Genomic DNA, 22,629 nt, shown 5'->3' with positions numbered 1-22,629 from the left:
AAAGAGACACCTATGTGGAGATGTGAAAGGATGTGGGGTTAGACTTATGGGATTGTAGGATCTCAGTTTTAGAGTGGCTGTACTGTCCGGATTTTCTCTAGACAATCCTAGCCATATGGTTATACAACTTTTTCTTGAGGACCTCCGTAATATGGAAAAACACCATGACTGTATAGATTATATCAGAGAGTAGAAAGACTGGCTGCGTGCCGTGGCTTATGCTTATAATCCTAGCACTATGGGAGGCCAAGGCAGGTGAATCACTTGAGCTCAGGAGTTCAAGAACAGCCTGGGCAACATGGTGAAACCCCATCTCTACAAAAAGTGCAAAAATTAGCCAGATCTGGTGGCATGTGCCTGTAGTCCCAGCTATTCGGGAGGCTGAGGTGGGAGGATCACTTGAGCCTGGGAGGCAGAGGTTGTACTGAGCCATGATCATGCCACTGAATTCCAGCCTGGGTGACAGAGTGAGACCCTGTATAAAAAGAAAGAAAGAAAGAGAGAGAGAAAAGAAAGAAAGAGAAAGAAAAAGAAAGGAAAAAAGAGAGAAAGAAAAAGAAAGGAAGAAAGAAAAAAGAAAAAGAAAAAAGAAAGAAAAGGAAAAAGAAAGAAAGAAAGAAAGAAAGAAAGAAGAAAGAAAGAAAGAAAGAAAGAAAGAAAAGAAAAAAGGAAAGGGGGAGGAGAGGAGAGGAGAGGAGAAAAGAAAAGAGAGGAGGAGAGGAGAGGAGGCCAGCCAAGAAGCATGGAATCAACTTAGGAGTTGAGGAAGTTGACTGTAGTAGTCAAGGAGGTCCAGGCCAGGGCAGGACTTGGGCTGTGGAAATGTAAAGGAAGGAAGGAGAAGTATATGAGGCAGATGTTGAAAAATGAGAAGCAATTGAGTTTAGCAACTTACTGCAGCTAAAGTTCCCAGGGATGATAGAGACTTGGGTGGTTTTGAATCTGTGATGTGAATGATTGGGAGACAGAAATAGCATTATCTTGGCCGTTTATGGGGGGAGAAATAACGAGGAGTTTTTGAAATATGCTGAGTTTGAGCTGGTGAGGCATCCATGTAATAATGCCCATTGGTTTTTTAAAAAATATTTTTAATCCCAAGATGCAGTCTTCTTCTGCAGTCATAGGTATGACTCATAGAAGTCCTTACTTTTAGAAATGAAGCACATTAAAATGGTTAGTTATAGGATTTAACAACCTAACATAATACATTTTACAATGGTAGAAAAATCACCAAAAATATCATTGACAAGAGGAAAATAAACCAGAGTCAAAAACATTATTTTCACATCCTTTTATTTTCTAGTCAAGTGTTTAATCAGAATTGATTTGCTGTCTTTCAGTGGCTCAAAGCAACTATCCACTCACCTCCAATAAACATACAGAAGCAAGAATCTCACTGAGGGTGAATTGACAGAGTCCTCTGTACAAATAAAAAAGAAAATGATAAGGAAATAAGTGCTTTGCTCTGTCTAAAGAGCCTTCAAAAATTCAATTATTTACATAAAATTAATATAAAACTTTAAAATAGGGGCCGGGCGTGGTGGCTCAAGCCTGTAATCCCAGCACTTTGGGAGGCCGAGACGGGTGGATCACGAGGTCAGGAGTTTGAGATCATCCTGGCTAACACGGTGAAACCCGGTCTCTACTAAAAAATACAAAAAAACTAGCCGGGCGAGGTGGCGGGCGCCTGTAGTCCCAGCTACTCGGGAGGCTGAGGCAGAAGAATGACGTAAACCCGGGAGGCGGAGCTTGCAGTGAGCTGAGATCCGGCCACTGCACTCCAGCCTGGGTGACAGAGCGAGACTCCGTCTCAAAAAAAAAAAAAAAAAAAAAACTTTAAAATAAAATATTCTTTAAAATTTAAGTTATATATATATGTATATATACACACACACACATATATACACACATATATATACTATATTTCCTCCACAGGTATTCTATTAAATAAAGCACCATTTTATACTGCCAAGCCATAGCTAAAGAGGATTCTTTACAGAATCAAATTTCTTGTGGTTGTTCCGTATACCAGTAAACTTAATTGAGATGATAAGAGCCACTGTGATAGGAGGCAATCTGCCTCTAAGAGGTACAAAACTGGCACAAAGGACACCATATTATACGCAGTAAAAATGTTGTAAGTTTAAATTACATTGTACAGGGCTAGGGAACGCTGTTCTTCCCAGACAGCCATATTAAATGAAAGCCACTATAGTGAACTCTTAATTACAGAGAACATCCATTATCTGATTGTCCTTTAGGAAGTATAGTGAAGATGCAAGTTTTTTTTCATCTGGAGTTCTGCCTGACCAAGAATTAAGCCTATAAATCTATCTTGCCATTCAAGCAGAGAGCCCTGGACAAACCGAAACACAAAAACAAATAAGCAAAACGTATACAAACAGCATGGGGGTGGGGGTGAGCGACTTAAAAGCAGACATGCCACACCTAATGTCAAGAAGCAGCTTGGTTTCCTTTTCCAGATATCCTTGTGACCACATGGATTGTAGATTCAGTGGTCCTACATGGGGTATCTAAAATGTCACGTTTCTGCATATGACTGAAGAGTCCCCTGGAGTGGCCACAACTGAGAGATGAAGCAGCCTCGGGGTCCTGGGAGGGCAGAGGTTGGCCATCACAACTTCTCAAGACAGCTAAGTCAGACAGAATTGCAGAGATAGAAGCAGAGGGGAACTGAGATTCTTCCTCAGCTAGGGTAGAATCCTTGGAACAGTGGAGGTCTTTAAATTCTTTACAATCTTTAGATCTATCATTGCTGGACTGTTCTGCATGCTGTGACCTGAATATTCTTAATTCTCAGAGGTGTAACTATTAACAAATAATGAATAACTTCTGTGTCAAAATAAAGTATAGTTTACAAAACCATTTAACATCTGTTATCTCAGGTGAGCATCTCAAGTCTGTGAAGAGGTAGGGGTCCTCATATCCCCACGAGGACTGCAGAGCCGAGAAGGGCTAGTTGATATATCCATGGTTGACCAACTAGTAAAAATGAAATATTTTATTCAAGGAGTCTGATTTCTGAGTTCAATATTCTTTATAAGATTTTTAAAAATGATTTTAAAAAAATATGCATTTGTGAGAGACAATGATACGTCCTTCCTAATTCCTTTTAACCATGAAGATAAAAGTCTGTCTTTTAAATGACTTAAATTTTTTTGATTCACAGTTTTGATGCTGTATCAATCAAGTTCCACTCAGGAAAACAGAGATGGCACCAGTTATCTTAAGAAAAATAATTTAACATGGAGAATTGATTAAACAGATATTAGAGGACTAAAAAGGTAATACAAAAATAGTAACTGCAGGAAGCATCTAGCACTTCTGGGGCTGGGAGAATAAAGGGCACTTGAAAGCTGGCCTGGCATGCATGGAAATGGTAAATGGCTAAGGATATATTGGCGTGCCACTAACAGTGTCTGCTAAAGGGATCTGCAGAGAATAATTTATTTTATTAGTATTTATTAATGGTGTTTCCTTTAATTTGCTTTATCACATGCCACTAAAAGTTGAATCGTGGCTTTTCAGAGGTTTGAGCTATTCTGAAAAACAGTTGTGCAAAATCCAATCGGGTATGTCAATGGCATGGAATACGTGGAGTGTTGGGAGTGAAACTCCTTGGTACAGGCAATAGGGAGATAATCAACTGCAGAGAATTTAAAAACAATAATAAAACCTATTAAAAGGCAGTTTGCTTTTTATTGTCACAATGCATTAGAAATTCTAAACAATGTCAGTGATAAAATATTCCTCTCTAATGGATGAAACACCACCCCCCAGCCCACTCTGTTCTCTGTTCTTACTGCACTGCAGTAAGTTGCTTTATCTTCTAGGGAAATATATTTATGGTCAAATTATCTCAGGTGAGCAACTCAAGTCTGTGAAGAGGTAGGGGTCAGTATTCCCATGAGGACTTTAGAGTTCATAAAGACTAGTAGATATGTCCATACTCGACCAACTAGTAAAAATGGGATCTTTTATTCAGGGATTCTGATTTCTGACTTCAACATTCTTTTTGTTATACATTTTTGAATAGCAGTTTTAAAAAATATATGCCTTTGTGGGAGATAATGATATATCAAATGAAGCCACTTGTTTTCCCCTAAGCTTTGGATTCTGCAAGTAGTCTGCTGACTGAAGAATGACTGCACCTTAACATTCTAAATCATTCACACGAGTAGCCCTAATTTCAGTGGTAATGTTGAAGTAAACTACTATGGTTACATTCGGCACATGGCTGAGAGCTGTATTAAGAGCTGACCAAACAAGAGAACTGTTTCTCTAGCTTCTGTTGATAGTGGCCATTGTGCAGATGTGAAACTCCTGTCTACTGTATTATTTGAAAAGACAAAGGATTGGCAAACATAAACCCTAGTGCTCATCAGAGATCCCTGCTACTGGGGTGACTTTGTTCCACATGGCCACTCAGAGACCCAGGTCATTGCTTTCATTTTATTGCTTCACCATCCCAAGGATATCAGTTTCATCCGTGTGGGGGAGATGAGCCACTGCCTAGTTCCTGTGTTAGTCCATGGTGTGTGGAGGCCAATGATCTTTTTTTTTTTTTTTTTTTTTTTTAAAGCAAGTGACACAGAAGAAGCATTTATCACTTTCATTCATATCTTCCGATCTAAAATATTATTTACGAAAATTGAGCATATAATCTCACAGTACTAGTTTAAAAGAGACTAAACACATACTCTAGGTCTATCAAGCAAGAGAAGGACATAGAAACGTCATTTCCTCAGAGTCCTCTCTACTTCATTGCCAGGCATCAGAAAACAGCCTGCTTAAAGAATTCATCCGTGAGAAGCCAGCCCTATGGGAGTTATTCACTTATGGAAAACTGAGAAACAGTCTCTAGCTAGGTGGCCATGGCTCAGCTTAAACTGAATTAATATGGAAGAAAGGAAGATCAAATTTTAAGGAACTGTTAGCAGGCTTCCATGAACGGTATGTATTCACAGATTTTTATAACGTGTCTTATCTCTCAGCTAAAAAGATAAGACTCAGCCCACAGCTAAGAGAGCAAGTAGTAGTAACAGCTTCTAGAGATTGTGAAATTGACAGATGAGTAAATATGTATTCACACAGACATAATGAGATTATAACGTCATGATGAAATCAGAACTCTGTATTTGCATTTTCTTTCAATACAATGCTTTTCTTGCCAGATAGAGGAAAGCTCATTTATTCTTCTGGGTGCAAGAACAATGCAAGCAATTAAAATATAACAACTTGCTACATACTTGGAAGACCTATTTTTAAACAATATGAATATTATTTATTTGAACACTTAGATTCGCTTGGAGACTTTTACCTCAAGGTCTACACAAACCAAAAAACATTTTTAACTATTTTAATTTGAGACAGGTTCTTACTCTGTCACCCAGGCTGGAGTGCAGTGGCACTATCATGGCTCACTGCAGCCTCAGCCTCCCCAGGATCAGGTGATCCTCCCACTCAGCCTCCCGAGTAGCTGGGACTACAAGTGCACGCCACTATGCCCGGCTAATTTATCTTTCTTTCTTTTCTTCTTTTTTTTTTCTTTGTGGAGACAGGATTTTGCCATGTTGCCCAGGCTAGCTCAAGTAATACGCTATCTAGCCTCCCAAAGTGTTGGGATTCCACATGTGAGCCACTGTGCCTGGCCCAAGAACACATTTGTATATGGAAAACATTGCATTAAAAAATCAAGGGAAAGTCTTCCTGTCCTAACACTATTCAGTCAAATTTACAATGTTTGCTAGACTACTGAGAAAAGCCACCATCTATGGTGATAGCCAGCATTTTCTTTATTAATGTAAAATCAGTAATCAATAACTTAACCTCATTTTGTCTACTTTATCTTATAATTAGGTTATATAGCAGTTTACTAATAGGCATGATACTGAATATATTGCCTGATACAAGTTGTCAAAATTGTCTGTGGGCTTAACTCCTATTATTTTGACATCCCTCTGATGTTTTCTATATTACTGGCAGAAGTGAAGTTGGTATTACAATTGGCTGCATATCCTAGTTCACAGAAGAGTAAGGGACCTATTTCCTCCTCATAAAAGAGATTATTTAAAAACCACAATTGGCCGGGCGCGGTGGCGCAAGCCTGTAATCCCAGCACTTTGGGAGGCCGAGACGGGTGGATCACGAGGTCAGGAGATCGAGACCATCCTGGTCTACACGGTGAAACCCCGTCTCTACTAAAAAATACAAAAACTAGCCGAGCGAGGTGGCGGGCGCCTGTAGTCCCAGCTTACTCGGGAGGCTGAGGCAGGAGAATGGCGTAAACCCGGGAGGCGGAGCTTGCAGTGAGTGGAGATCGTGCCACTGCACTCCAGCCTGGGCGACAGAGCTAGACTCCGTCTCAAAAAAAAAAAAAAAAAACCACAATTATAAGCGGTACTTCTATTTTAAAATGTTGAGATAATACTATTTGCATAACTTGAAGGACACACCCAACAAGAGCATGGACTCCAAGTCTTATTACTTATTACAATATCTTTTATTACTATGCAGAAGTTCAGTTGACTACCCTATAAAGAGGAAGAGTATGTTAAAACACAAATAGGAGAAATGCATTCTATATACAGTCATGTGCCTCATGATGTTTTGGCCAATGGACCATATATGTGACAGTGGTCCCCTAAGATTATAATGCCATATTTTCACTGCCCCTTTTCTATGTTTGGATATATTTAGATACACAAATATTTACCATTGCCTTACGGTTGCCCACAGTATTCAGTGCAGTAACGTGCTGAACAGGTTTGCAGCTTAGGAGCAGCAGGCTATTCCCCATGGCCTATAGTGGGCAATACCATTTAGGTTTGTGTAAGTACACTCTGTGTATGATGTCTACACAATGACAAAAATCACCTAATGGCAAATTTCTCCAAATGTATCCCCGTTGTTAAGTGATGCAGAACTGTATCATGTAACATTTGAAAATAATTTGTTTCACAGAAATGTAAAAAGTGGATTTTTTCTTTTTAAAATGTGGCTGCTTCTAGGGGCAAAATTAACATACAGGACATGAACTTAGAGCATCATAACTGTTGAAGGAAATCTCTGAGAGGGCATCTTGTTACAATTTCCCCAAGTCACACGTTACTCCTTTATCATCCCTGACATCTCCTTCATTCACCGCTATCTGAATGCTTCGGTGAGGCAGACCCCATTCCATTCCCTCACTGCATTGATTGACAGCTCATAGCTGCCTCTTCAACATCTTATTCTCATCAGCTTTTTCTGAAACCACAGCGTAAATCTTTTCTCGTTTACTGTGATTATCCATTACATTTTTGAGGAGTATTATTTTCATCCTGAGACTTTTCCAAGCTAACCATTCCCAACTTTTTCCATATTCCTTGATGGAAATCACTTTCTGTGCCACTGTGGTCCTGATGACCTTTCTCTGGACATACTTCTGTTTTTCAGTGTCCTTCAAAAAGCTACTACAGATGTGTTGTGACCAGTCCAGAGGACGGAATCTAGTAAAATAATCTTTTATGAACTGGGTGGTAAGCATTTGTTGATGACAGTGACATGGCATTAACTTTCTCATCAGTTAAACCCTATGGCCTTGTTTGAATGGCAGGGGGAGTCCTCTTGTTCCCAAGTATGGCCTTTCAGGGAGTCTGTACTTCAACCTCTAGTGATTGAAAGGTTGGATTTATTCACTTGAGGACGAAGTTTATTTTTTCTACACGCATTTTAAATTCCCTTAGTAAAATATGTCATTGGATATAGGCAATAATTTAAACCTTTCTTTTATCTGGATTTAGTTCACAATTACAGGAGAGCAGGAAGGGAGAAAAGCTGGCAGCAGAGAGTTCATGAAATGAAAAGCATCCTCAATATCATTCCCATGAAGACAGCAGCAGGGAATTGGGAAGACACCAAAGAATACATTTTGCCGACTGCGAAACTTTCCTGACTCTTGGTGTGTTGTATTGTATCTGTTGACCTTTAGTGTAATGTTAACACTTGGAAGTTACTTTGGTTTCAGACATCTAAAACATGAAGGGTCTAAAAATATCTGGAAAGAAACAGTACATATAATTTTGAGGTTCACATCTTGGATTAAGGCTGTGTCTACTATTAGGTTGATGCAAAAGTAATTACTTCTAAATCTGCAATTACTTTTGCAGCAGCAATTACTTTTCACCAACCTAATAGCATACTTTAAAAACATCTTCTCTTTTACCCCATGTCTTTACATTCAAAGCTGGCTTTTTGTACACAGCATATAGCTGGGTGTTGCTTTCCATCGCATCTGGCAGTTGCAATTGAACTGGAATATTTAAATCAGAGCTGTCACAAATATATATAATGTGAGCCACATAAGCATATTTAAAATTTTGAGCATCCACTTTAAAAAAGCAAAAAGAAAGGTAAGTTGAATTTGAAGTATATATTTTATTTAACCCAATACATACAAAATATTTCAATAGGTAATCAATATAAAAATCACTGATTAGATATTTTGCATTTTTTGTGTGGTCTTCCAAATTCAGTAATTTAGACCAATCATTTATGAGATATTCAATAATCGTATGTATCTAGTGGTTATCATGTTGGATAGGAGAGATTTAGACAACTTATGTTTAATTATCATTAATTAGATTAAATTTATCATCTTTCTAGTTTTTTTAAATTTAAATTATTGTTTGTTCCCCTCTCTCTCTCTTATTGACTTACTTTTTGTTAGTTGAGTGTTTGGTTTTTTTTATGATTCAATTTATCCCTAGTATTAGCTTATTGGCTATACCTCTTTGTTTTGTTTTGCACTGTTGCTTTAGGGTTTACAGTAAACAACTTTAACTTACCATTGTCTATTTTCTTTGTTTTTGAGATGGAGTCTCACTCTGTTGCCCAGGCTGGCATGCAATGGTGTGGATCTCGGCTCACTGCAACCTCAAACCCCAGACTTCTCCACTATCTAATTCATTCATGTAATCAAAAGCTACTCATACTCTAAAGATATTGAAATTAAATATATATATATACACACATACATATAAAATATTAAACTTATCACCAAAAAAATTATACTACTGGAAGAAGAGAATGGATATAGAAGGATAGAAAGATGTCTACCAATATTGGTACAGCAGAAAGCTAGAAAGCTTTTGGGTCCCTGATAGCACTGTAGAAGTCCATTCTGGTTTTCCACTACCTTTCTCCAGATCTCTTGTTATATGAGAAAAATAAATCCCTGTTTGATTACATAATAAGAAGAATATATTAACTTTAGGACAGAATAGTGAACAGACTTTGTTCAGCCTTTAATATGTTTGCATATACATATTCATGAGGGTGGTCTTTTTAAATTTTACATTACCTTTTTTGTTTATTTTGTTTCCACAGGACATTATCCATAATAGGATCCAATAAGACCAAAAAACTACATTTGTTTTTTTAAAAAATACTAGAGCAGCAATGAAATAAAAGCTGGTCCCAAATGTAACTGCCAACTTTAAATTTATTTTTAATTTTTGTTACAATTTTTTTTAGAATAAAGTACCTTTAATCATATAAAGAATAAAGTTCCTATAGTGTATATGGATTAAAGAAGCACATTCTAAAAGCCTACAGTAGATCCCCATTGCACACAGAATAAAGTACAACTCTCGGGTTTGCTGCAACATGAATTTATGACTTTATTTTCATTTACTTGTCTTCATAAGCCTATTTCTGACTACTAATGGTTTCAAAATGTCTAGTGCATTTCTGTGTTTGTACCTTTACTCACACTACATTCAAATAAAGTTATCTTCCTCTTTATCTTTGGCTCTATAACTTTAACTCATTCTTTAAAGCAGAGCTCAAATTCCACCTTGTTGGTAAATTTCACCATAAAAATTGCTGCTTGAAATGGCTTCTCTCTTCTGGTGTTTATGATCTACATGAATTCATCATTTACTTTGTACATATATTAGTATTCAACCCATCTCCTGAAATATTTATGGAATTTCTGGGTACTGTGCCTGGCTCTAGAGAGAAAACAGTGAATAACACACAGCCTCTGCTTTCAAAAAGTTATTTCTCAATTGATTAATAGCTATCTGAATGACAAATACTTCTCTAAGATTTCAAACTAAATTTATAAAACACAAGCTAGGCTTTCAAGTAGAAAAGTCTTTTAACATTTAATGGAAAGAATAAACATTTATTTGGAAAATAAACTCTGAATTTTAAATTTAAAAATGCACTTATATAACAGAGAAAACAGACCCTACCTTCTAAAGCTATGCCTGTAAGGTCAGCATTCTCCTCAGAGTGAACAAAATGGAAAAGCAAAGTATTTGATGCCAGGTCACAAAACTAGAATAGATTATGGCTGAGGCAGGAAATGTCAGTTGAGAAAGTAAATTTTGGAAAGTAAATACACTTATTAAAAGTGCTAAAAGAGAAAGAAAGAAGATTCATCATCAAATATTTCAAATCTTCTTAAATTAATGTATCCAAAGACAGCGAATAGTGTTTTTCTGGAGCTACTGAAGTTGATTCTAAAGTTTATATGAAAAAGAAATTAAGAAGGCTGTCTAAAAGATTCAAAACATATTATAAATATTATAATTACCCAACATGTAACAGTATGGTACCAGTGCATGAAGAGATAGCTCAATGAAAATGAATAGAAAGTCCAGAAATACACTCAAAAGTAGAAATCTGTAAGTATTAAAAAGTATCTTGAACCAATGAGGAAAATACAAACTTCTCATAAATGAATTCTGTATAACTAGGTGGCCATCTGGAATAAACTAAAGTTGGACTCATATTGTCTACTTAGAAGGATGAATTCCAAAGAGTAAGTGATTTACATGTTTAAAAAATGAGATAATTACTTCTGCTTTGGGGAAAATAGAATGTGTACTTTTCCCTATTCCTCCTCTTAAGTACAGCTAAAAACCCTCTATATTATATATAAAACTAAATGTAAGACTCTGAGAAGTAGAGAGATGAGGCATCCATCTAGAAACTTGGTGACCAAAGGAATAAAACAGAGGTAAGTTTCATGGATTTATTTTTTCATCACATATCCCAGACTTGGAGCTAAAGAACATGGCAACCCAGAAGCGCCAATAAATGCAGACAAGAAAAGGCCCCCCGCAAAAGGCCGCTCTCTCAAGCCAAAGGAAAAGGAAAAAGCAGCCTGGCATTATCAAAACCTTTTAGGCATTAGCTGCTGTACTCCAGCCGAAAACCACAGAAAGAACAGTGGCCCCACTCCCGCCTACACCAGAAAAGGCAGTGGGGAGCCTAGACTTCCACCCTTGTCATGCTGTCGTGAGGTGCTCTAAGCTCCTGCTGTAGGGTGGTGTTAGAGCAAGCTAAGCCGAAAACTGGGACTTTATTCCTATTGGATGTTGATGAAGACATCCCCCCACTCATAGCATCAGTGAGGAGACTGACTTCTATCTCCACCTAGCAGTAAAGATGCTTTCTTCTCCTACACGTAGAGGTAGTGTAAAAGGAGACCTAGTGAAGACTGAGAAGGTTCACCCTTGCCCACCACACCCAAGTGGTGTCAGTAGAGGGCAGGAACAAGGCACTCCCAGTTGTCCCAGTCAGGGTAATATCAGCAGAGACCTTTCAGGGAGTGGGAGCTCCCACCTCTTGCCAGCAGTAATGAAGGAGACCCTCACCCCTTTGGGTGTTAATAGAGCCCCAGTGGGGAACCTGGACTTCTACTCTGCCTAGAAGTAGTGCAGCAGGACTATCCTTCTCCTCTTCTCTTTCCAATATAGTGTCAGAGACGGTCACCTAAAACAGAAGACTTATAAAAATTCAAAATCTCTTGATATAATACTCAAAATGTCCAATTTAAATAGAAGCTTCACTAGTACATCACACAAAGAACAAGGGAATGTAAACTTGAATAAAAAAGAAACTACACATAAACATCAAGATAACAGATATTGGAATGATCCTGTACAAACCTTTACAGCAGCCATTATAAAAATGCTTCCATAGTCAGTGTGGCAATTCCTCAAGGATCTAGAACTAGAAACACCATTTGACCCAGAAATCTCATCACTGGGTATATACCCAAAGGATTATGAATCATTTTACTATAAAGACACATGCACATGTATGTTTATTGTGGCACTGTTCACAATAGGAAAGACTTGGAACCAACGTAAATACCCATCAATGATAGTCTGGGTAAGGAAAATGTGGCACATATACACCACAGGATTATGCAATCATAAAAAAGGATGAGTTCATGTCCTTTGCAGGGCCATGGATGAAGCTGGAAACCATCATTCTCAGCAAACTAACACAAGAACAGAAAACCAAACACAACATGTTCTCACTCATAAGTGGGAGTTGAACAATGGGAACACATGGACACAGGGAGGGGAACATCACACAGCAGGGCCTGTTGTGGGGTCAGGGACTAGGGGAGGGATAGCATTAGGAGAAATACCTAATGTAGATGACAGGTTGATAGGTGCAGCAAACCACCATGGCACATGTAACAAACCTGCATGTTCTGCACATGTACTCCAGAACTTAAAGTATTAACTTTAAAAAATGCTTCCATGAGTAACCACAAGCATGCTTGAAACAAATGAAAAAACAGAAGGTCTTACTAAAGAAAAAAACGATAGGAAAAGGAACCAAATAGACAATTAAGAACTGAAAAATACAACTAAAATTTAAAACTTAATAAACAGGCTCAAAATCAGAATGAAGGAAACAGGAAAGAATCTGTGAACTTCAAGGTAGAACAACAGAAATTATCCACTTTTAACAAGAGAGATAAAGTAGGCTGGAAGAGGAATGATTAGAGCCTTACTCCTGTAAGATTATAATGAAAGCTCAAACATTTGTCTCATAGGACTACTAGAAGGAGAGGGGAAAGACAAGACCATAAAAGCACCTGAGGAAATAGTGGATGGAAACTCCCCAGATTTGGCAAAAGACATAAACTATAGATTCAACAAGCTGAATAAATATAAAGTAGTATAAACCCAAATAATCATAAACCAAGACATAGTCAATTTTCTGAAAACTAAAGACAAAAATCTTGAAAGCAGCAAGAAAGAAATGACTGCTTATCTATAGAAGAAAAAGAATTTGAGCGACTGCAGATTTCTTACTAAAAACTATGACAGACAGAAGGAAGTGGCACATTTCTCAAGTGCTGAAAGAGCTGCCAACCCAAAATCCTACATCCAGCAAAAATATCATTCAGGAATGAAGGGGAAATTAAGATGGTATTAGATAAAGAAAAACCAGAAGCATTTGTTGCCAAAAGAACTACCCTGAAAGATTGGCTGAAGGGAGTTCTTTCAATAGAAAGAAATAATATTGGAAGAACATTTTTTGGCATATCAGAAAGAAAGAATAATAGAGTAAATATAAGGGTAATTTCAAAACATTTTCCTTCTCCTATTAGGTTTTCTAAATTACGTTTGATGGTTGAAGCAAAAGTTATAATAATGTCTGGTTGTCATTAAATGTATGCAGACGAAATACTTAAGACAATGAGAATATAAATAGGAATGGTATGTAAAAGGAGGTAGGTTTCCTAACTTCATACTATTTGGTGAAGTCACACTAGTAGACTGTTTTTGTGGTACTGGGATTTGTTTTAATCAGGTGTGACAAGACACACAGACATGAAAAAGACTTTTATGAAGGCAAAAGTTTTATACTCATAGATTCCTAGAAACAGGAGGCATGACATGACACAGGGAGGCCATACAGGGAAGGGCCAGTGTTGGCCAGGAGGCAGAGGGAGCAAAGGGAAAATGTGGGCAAGAGACTCTTGTGTTTTCTTTCTTTCTTTTTTTTTTTTTTGAGACGGAGTCTGGCTCTGTTGCCCAGGCTGGAGTGCAGTGGCCAGATCTCAGCTCACTGCAAGCTCCGCCTCCCAGGTTTACGCCATTCTCCTGCCTCAGCCTCCTGAGTAGCTGGGACCACAGGCGCCCGCCACCTCGCCCCGCTAGTTTTTTGCATTTTTTAGTAGAGACGGGGTTTCACCGTGTTAGCCAGGATGGTCTCGATCTCCTGACCTTGTGATCTGCCCGTCTCGGCCTCCCAAAGTGCTGGGATTACACGCTTGAGCCACCGCGCCCGGCCGACTCTTGTGTTTTCTTTGTGGGAAAGGCAAGGCAAGACAGGATAAACAGGGTTAGGGTTGGCTAGTTTGAATAATTTCAGTGGGCTTTAGGGTGTAGGGTACTGATTTGTCTGGTACCTGGCCCTGAAGTGATTATGGCAGATGGATAGATGTAGATATAGATGTAACTACTAGATAAAGAAGATCACTGGAAATTTGAGCTTTGGGTTGGTTAGTTTGTATATGAAAGGTGCATTTACAGACGAGTCATTTTCTATTTCTAGGAATTTATTAGCTCTAAGAGGAGCAGTCCATCCAGGAATAGGATAACAAAATATCAAATACAAAACATTAGAAAATTTGGTGTGTGTGTGTGTGTATGTGTAAAATACATTATATATATATTATATATTATATATACCATGTGTATTAGTTTGTTTTCACACTGCTGATAAAAACATACCCGAAACTGGGAACAAAAAGAGGTTTAATTGGACTTATAGCTTCATATGACTGGGGAGGCCTCAGAATCATGGTGGGAGGTAAAAGGTACTTCTTACATGGTGACAAGAGAAAAATGAAAAAGAAGCAAAAGTGGAAACCCCTGATAAACCCATCAGATCTCATGAGACTTATTCACTATCACAAGAATAGCATGGGAAAGACTACCCCCCATGATTCAATTACCTCTCCCTGGGTCCCTCCCACAACACGTGGGAATTCTGGGAGATGATTCAAGTTGAGATTTGAATGGGGACACAGTCAAACCATATCATCATGTTATGTATATATAATGTAATATTTAGAGAAACAACTAGAAAAAGTGATATAAAAGGATGTACTCCAAATAATTTAATAAATGAACATGAAATTCACAAATATTTTTAAATAACAGGAAAATAAGGAAATTAAAACAAAGAAATAAGAAAAAGGAAAAAAGAAGGAAAAAAAAATCCAACTTCAGCCCCATAAGGAACTTAGAAGTTACTATTTTTTTTTTTTTTTTTCCTTGAGATGGAGTCTCGCTCTGTTGCCCAGGCTGGAGTGCAGTGGCCGGATCTTGGCTCACTGCAAGCTCCGCCTCCCGGGTTTACGCCATTCTCCTGCCTCAGCCTCCCGAGTAGCTGGGACTACAGGTGCCCACCACCTCGCCCGGCTAATTTTTTGTATTTTTTAGTAGAGACGGGGTTTCACTGTGTTAGCCAGGATGGTCTCGATCTCCTGACCTTGTGATCCGCCCGCCTTGGCCTCCCAAAGTGCTGGGATTACAGGGTTGAGCCACCGCGCCAGGCCAGAAGTTACTATTTTCATTCTTACAATAGAAAAACTAAGCAAACTGAAAATCAGTTACTTTTCTTGGACTCATGAGAGGATTACAGTGACAGGGAAAACTGCCACCCTGAAATCTGGAGAGACAAGAAAATCTGAGAGAGAACCATAGCTAAAATCTGCTCAGTAGAAAGTGGGTCCCTGAGGAAGCACAGACGCTGTACTTAGTAGAAAAAGACTTTAAGTCAACTGTCTTAAATATACTAGAAAAATTAAAGAAAACTCTCAACAATGAGCTAAATAAATCCAGAAGAACCATGTATGAAAAAATAAAAATCAGTAAAGAAAAGAAATAGACATTATAAAAAGGAACCAAACAGAATTCTGGAGCTGAAAAATATAATAACTGATGTGAAAAACCTACTAGAGTGTTTCAGTAGCATATCTGAGCAGGCAGAAGAATGAACCAGGAAATTTGAAGATAGATCAACTTAAATTACCCAGTCTGAGAAGCAAAAAGGAAAAAAAATTGAAGAAAAATAAGACCTGAGAAGCCTGTGGGAAACTATCAAGCATTTTCATATACTCATAATGAAAATCCCAGGAAAGAAGAGAAAGTGGCAGAGAAGAAATAATGGCTGAAAACTTCCCAAATTTGATAAAAGACATAAAATCACATATTTGGGAATCTCAGAAAATTCCAGAAGGATAACTGTAAAGAGAACCACACAGAGACACATAATGAAATGGTTGAAAGACAAAGACAAAGAGATAATCTTCCAAAATGCATGACAAAACAACTCATGACATACCAGAGAGCATTGATCTAGCAGATTTTTCATCAAAAATCATGAAGGCCAGAAGAGAGTGGGATGACATTTTTAAAGTGCCAGAAGAAAAAAATCCTGTCAACTGAGAATTCTACATCTGTCAAAACTGACATTCGGAAATGAACAAGAGCTGAGTGCAGTGGCATGTGCCTGTAGTCCCAGCTACTCAAGAGGCTGAGATAGGAAGATCACTTGAAGCCAGGAGTTTCAGGCTCTATGGTGCTGTGATCATGCCTGTGAATAGCCATTGCACTCCAGCCTGAGCAATATAGTGATATCTCATTTCTTTAAAAAAGAAAACAAAAGAAAAAAGAAAGGAGGAATTAAGACATTCCTAATACACAAAAGCTAAAGAAATTTATTATTAGTAGACCTTCCCTACAAAAAGTACAGAAAGAGATCCTTGAATCAGAAATGAAAGAGGCTTGGCAATGTGGCTCACGCCTGTAATCCCAGCACTTTGGGAGGCCAAGGCAGGTGGATCACCTGAGATTAGGAGTTTGAGACCAGCCTGGTCAACATGGCGAAACCAGCTGGTCATGGTGGTACACACCTGTAACCCCAGCTACTCAGGAGGCTGAGGCAGGAAAATTGCTTGTACCTGGGAGGCAGAGGTTGCTATGAGCTGAGATCACACCACTGTACTCCAGTGTGGGTGACACAGCAAGACTGCATCTCAAAAAAAAGAAAAACAAAAAAAAACAAAAAAAACAAAAGAAGTGAAAAAAGAATGAATTGCTGAAGGTAGCAATGTAGATAAACACAAAAGCCAGCATTATTGTATTTTTGGTTTGTAACTCCTCTTTTTACTACCTATTTCATTTAAAAGACAAAATGTAAACAAGTAATTATAAAACCATGTTAATGGGTATATAATACATAAAATGTAATCTGTCACAATAACAAAACAAAGGGAAATGGAGCTGTATAGGAGCAGAGGTTATTTAAATGCAATTTAAGCTAAGTTGATGTCAATTCAAACAAAACTGCTATAAACTTGGGATTTAAATTGTTATCTGCATGGTAGCCATTAAGAAAATATGTATAAAATATACACAAAAAGGAAATGAGAAGGGAACCAAAAAGATACACTCTAAAGAAACAAAACAAAACACAAAAGATGGTGGGCGCCTGTAGTCCCAGCTATGCGGGAGGCTGAGGCAGGAGAATGGCGTAAACCCGGGAGGCGGAGCTTGCAGTGAGCTGGGATCCAGTCACTGCACTCTAGCCTAGGCAACAGAGCGAGACTCCGTCTCAAAAAAAACAAAAGACAAAAAACAAAAAACACAAAAGAAGGCAGAGATGGAGGAAGTAAGAAACATAAATGGTATTAAAAAATGGTATAAAACATAGAGAAAACAAATAACAAAATGGCAGAAGTAAGTCCTTTTATCAGTAATTATTTTAAATGTAAATGGATTAAACTCTCCAATAAAAAGGAAATATTGGCAGAATGGGTTGAAAAAAATACATGATCCTATTCCATGTTGTTGACAAGAGACTCACTTTATATCCAAAGACAGAAAAAGATGTAAGTGAAAGGATAACAATACTCCATGGAAATGGTAACCAAAGGAGAGCAGGGCTGGTGATATGATTTCAATGTTTTTGTTCCCTCCAAAACTCATGTTGAAACTTAATCCCCAATTAAATAGTATTGGGAGGTGTGGCCTTTGAGAATTAATTAAGTCATGAGGGGTCAGCCCTCATTAATGGGACTAGGTGTCCTTATAAAAGGAATTGATAGAGGGAGTTTATCTCTCTTGCCCTTCTGACTTCTGCCATGTGAGGATACATCATTCCTCCTCTTCAAAGGATAAAGCATCAAGGCACAATCTTAGAAGAAGAGAGTGACCATCACCAGACAACTGAACTTGCTGGTGACTTGATCTTTGACTTCTTAGCCTCAAAAACTTTGAGAAAATAAATTTCTGTTCTTTATAAATTACCTCCCATGGTGTTCTGTCATAGCAGCACAAGTGGACTAAGACAGGAGGCTATACTAACATCACACAAAAAAAGACTTTCAGTCAAAAATGGTTACAAGAAACATAAAAGGATATTATATATGATAAAAGAGGCAATTCTTTAAGAAGAAATAACAATTATAAACACACATATAAACACACATACACACAACTCCACAAAGGGTGCAAAACGTATGAAGCAAACATCGACAAAGTTGAGGGAGAAGTAAACAGTTCTACAATAATAGTTGGAGACTTCAATAATGTATAGAACATATACACAGGAGATGAACAAGAAAATAGAAGAAGACTATAAATCAATTAGACCTAAAAAGTGTATATAGAAACTTGACTCAATAACAGCAGAATACACATTCTTTTCCAGCGCATATGGAACATGCTCCAGGATGGACCATATAGCAGGCCATAAAATGTCTCATTAGATTTAAAAAAACTGAAATCATACAAAGTATCTTCCTTAACCAAAATGGAATAACACTAGAAACTAATAATAGAAGGAAAACTGGACAATTTACAAATATGTGGGAATAAAACAACACAGCTGTATACAACCAATAGGTCAAAAAGCATATTACAGGGAAGCTTAGAAAATGTTTTGAGTCTGATGAAAATGAAACGCAACATATCAAAACTTATGAGATGCCGTAAAAACAGTGCTCAGAGGGAGATTTCTAGCTGTAAATATCTATGTTGAAAAGAAGAAAGAGCTCAAATCAGTAATCGAACTTTACTCCTTAAGAAACCAGGAAAAGAAGAGCTAACTAAATACATGACGGCACTGACATACGTTGGGAGAGGCAGGAGAGGCATATCACTTCAACCAGTCTCTTTGAGAATCTCTTCTCTAATGACTACCATTACTGTCTACACACTTATGTTACCAACATGAAGCCTGATCTCTTCTACCTTCAGTTTCCTGTATACAAATTATCCTTCAGTGTTTTATCAATCATGGTAGGGTAGGTCAATGGTTGGCAAACTACGGCAAGTCCCTCAGTCCATTTTTGTATGGAGCCTGAGCTAAGAATGGATTTCACATTTTTAAAGGTCTGTTAAAAACATAAACAAAGAAGTACAAGTGTCAGAGAGTGTCCGTGGCCTATGATACCTAAAATATTTATTATTTTGTCCTTTACAGAAAATGTTTGCCACCCACTGAGCTATGTTATGCTTTGATAACAAACCACCTTTAAATTTCAGTGGTTTGTAAAAAAAAAAAAAAAAAGTTCACTTTTCACTTAAGTTATACATCAGTGGTGGACCCAGCTGCAGCTCAGCTCTTCATTCTGTGTTTTCTTCAATCTGGGATACAGGTTATAAGAGCAAATCGTATCTGGCAGAGGCAATCAAGCAAAGGCTGAACCAAATCAGGCTCCTATTGCTTTGCTTGAATATGGTATACGTCACTGCTACTCACAATCAATTGGCCAAAGCCAAGTACATGGCAAAGCCTTATAATTATTATGGCAGAAATACACACTTCCCCTCCAAAAAGTGTCACCAGAAGGGGGCCTTAATAAATGGACCTAATGGAAAGGGGCACTGAGTAACTGAAACAATTATATAGTTAATTAGCAGAGATAGTTGAAGGTAAAATGTTCATAAATCCTCATATTTTGTGGACAAAGGGTAAGTGCAATGATTAACTGTAGACATCAGTAAGCTAATTATGCATGTTGTAATTTCTAGGATTGCCACTAAACAAATAGAAGTATGCAAAAACTTCCAAACTAGTAGAGGGGAAATATTTAAATGACAAAAATCAATAAAACACAAACAAGAAACAGAAAAAGAAACAACAAATAAGTAGAATGCATAATGTAAGATAGAAGCTATTAGTTCCTAAATATCAGTAATTACTTTAAATGTAACTGGCCTTAATGTTCCCGTTAAAAGATAATCTCTGTCAATGCTGTCTCTCTTTTCGGTCCAAACAAATCTATAGTTCAATGGACATTGTATGGCCATGAGAAATTCGTATTATTGGAAGTCTGCATTTTTTTGTTCACCAATGAAAATAATAGCAAACATATATTAATCAGTTTCTATCAGCACTACACTTAACACACATTATCTTTTCTTCACAACAACTGGCATGGTTTGGCTGTGTGTCCCCACCCAAATCTTATCTCTAATTATAATCCCCATGTGTCAAAGGAAGGAGGTGACTGAATCATGGGGCCAGATTCCCCCATGCTGTTCTCATGACAGTGAGTGAGTCCTCGTGAAATCTGATGGTTTTAAGAGCATCTGGCATTTCCCCTGCTGGTACTTCTCTCTCCTGCCACCATGTAAAGAAGGTCCTTGCTTCCCCTTCACCTTCCGCCATGATTGTAAGTTTCCAGAGGCCTCCCTAGCCATGTGGAACTGTGACTCAGTTAAAACCCTTTCCTTCTTAAATTACCCAGTCTCAGGTATTTCTTTTTAGCAGTGTGAAAACAGACTGACACCATAACTTTACAAGTTTATCATCCCTTTAATAGTTTGAGTACCTTGAACAGATTAATTCATAACACCTGAGATGGGTTTTGAGTCCAAGCCCTCTGCTGAAGAGCTCACAATATTGCCACCATGCTTTGCTGCTAATGTATCATCTATATTCATGGTGATATGGTTGGGCTCTGTGTCCCCACCCAAATCTCATCTCAAATTGTAATCTCCATGTGTTGAGGGAGGGAAGTGATTGGATCATGAGGTTGGTTTCCCCCATGCTGTTCTCACAAGATCTGATGGTTTTATAAGTGTTTGACAGTTCCTTCTTCACTCGCTCTCTCTCTTCTGCCACCGTATGAAGAAGGTACACGTTTCCCCTTCGGCCGTGATTCTGAGTTTCCTGAGGCCTCCCCAGCCATGCAGAGCTGTGAGTCAATTACACCTCTTTCCTTTATAACTTACTCAGTCTCAGGTATTTCTTAATGATAGTGTGAAAATGAACCAATACACGTGGTTTTCCAACTTCAGTGTGCTTCAGAATCCCATGGAAGACTTGCTCAAACAAGGATTAGCTTTTGATTCAGTAGGTTCGGGGTGGGGCCTGGGATTCTGCGTTTCTATCAAGTTCCCAGGGGATGCTGACATTCCACACTTTGAAAACAGCTGCTCTGTAAGATGCTTCTCCTGGGGAGTGGGAATAAAGTCTATCTCAAATCAGCTACTCTGCCTTGAACGCTTCTACCAGTATCTGTGTAATCGAGTCATCCTAGATTACATCCTAGGATGGAATCATTATAACACATTCAACTAGATGTAAACTGGCAAAAACAACCATACTTCAACTTATGATTGGCAACCATTTTCTATTTTCTCTTCTCAAACATTATTGATAATTGATGGTTAAATAACGACTTAGTAATACTCCTTAAATGTATATGGTGGTGGAGCAATCTTTGTTTTTCACCACAAGCAATCCTCTTCTGCTTTTGAAATTCTTGCAGTTCTGCCCTCCTCCCAGTCTCATTACTGAATTGCCCCTAAATTACAATCATGTGGTGGGTATTTGGTACAAGGGGAGTCATTTCTGCTTTTCCACTGTTCCCTTCCCATAGCACCATGTTATTTCTCTTCCTCCCTGGTGGTGTTGAAGCCTCACAAACATTTCAGCAAGGGTCACTGTGTTACTTTTGTGATAATTTATTTTAGTCAAATCAACAAAAGTCTTTTCTGTTCTCTATACATTTGTTAACTCTGCCACTCACTCTGACACCTCACACCCACTCTTAGTTTTTCTCTATTTTCTGAGAAATAGATAAGAAATATCAAAAGATATATTAATGTAAGCTCTGTATGTTGTAACCTTTGCCTTTGGGAATTTCAAAGCTACTTCTTAGCTGAGGGCTGCTTCTTCCTCTCCTCCTCCTCCTTCTTTCTTCTTCTTTTTTCTTCCAAGATGGAGTCTCGCTTTATATCCCAGGCTGGAGCGCAGTGGCACGATCTTGGCTCACTGCAACCTCTGCCTCCAGGATTCAAGCGATTCTCCTACCTCAGCCTCCTGAGTAGCTGGGATAACAGGTTCGTGCCACCTCACCAAGCTAATTTTTGTATTTTTACCAAGCTAATTTTGTATTTTAGAGACTAAAAATACATAAAAACTTCATCATGTTGGCCAGGCTGGTCTCAAACTCCTGACCCCAGGTGATCTGCCTGCCTTGGTCTCCCACAGTGCTGGGATTACAGGTGTGAGCTACTGCGCCCAGCCACTGAGGGCTTCTTAAAGGAGACCGTTCCTTTTATTTAATGAATACTTTGCTTGTATTACGAACAGATTGACTGCAAAGCAATTTCAGTGCTCTCTGCTTACACTTATGCTTTCACTATTTTTGCTTTTAAGATTGATCATATCTTAAAAAAAGATTGATGATCTATGCTACATATTGCATTATCTAGCAAATGGCTAATACATACTGAATATTTGTCATGTGCCAGCATCTACACTGAGTGCTTTTCA

At 38.1% G+C, this 22,629-nt stretch overlaps 1 long non-coding RNA gene across 1 annotated transcript in view; it reads right to left on the bottom strand.

The window, feature by feature from the left end:
• The window catches only part of LOC117097703, a 194,921-nt gene that overhangs the window by 88,708 nt on the left and 83,584 nt on the right, over window positions 1-22,629 (bottom strand). The gene's annotated exons all lie outside the window — the stretch shown is intronic.

The sequence above is a fragment of the Trachypithecus francoisi genome, unplaced genomic scaffold, assembly GCF_009764315.1.
Source record: "Trachypithecus francoisi isolate TF-2019V2 unplaced genomic scaffold, Tfra_2.0 Contig01461, whole genome shotgun sequence".
NCBI classification, from domain to species: domain Eukaryota; kingdom Metazoa; phylum Chordata; class Mammalia; order Primates; family Cercopithecidae; genus Trachypithecus; species Trachypithecus francoisi.
Note: the sequence above shows the minus strand (reverse complement) of the source record. Positions and strands in the feature narration are given on the sequence as shown.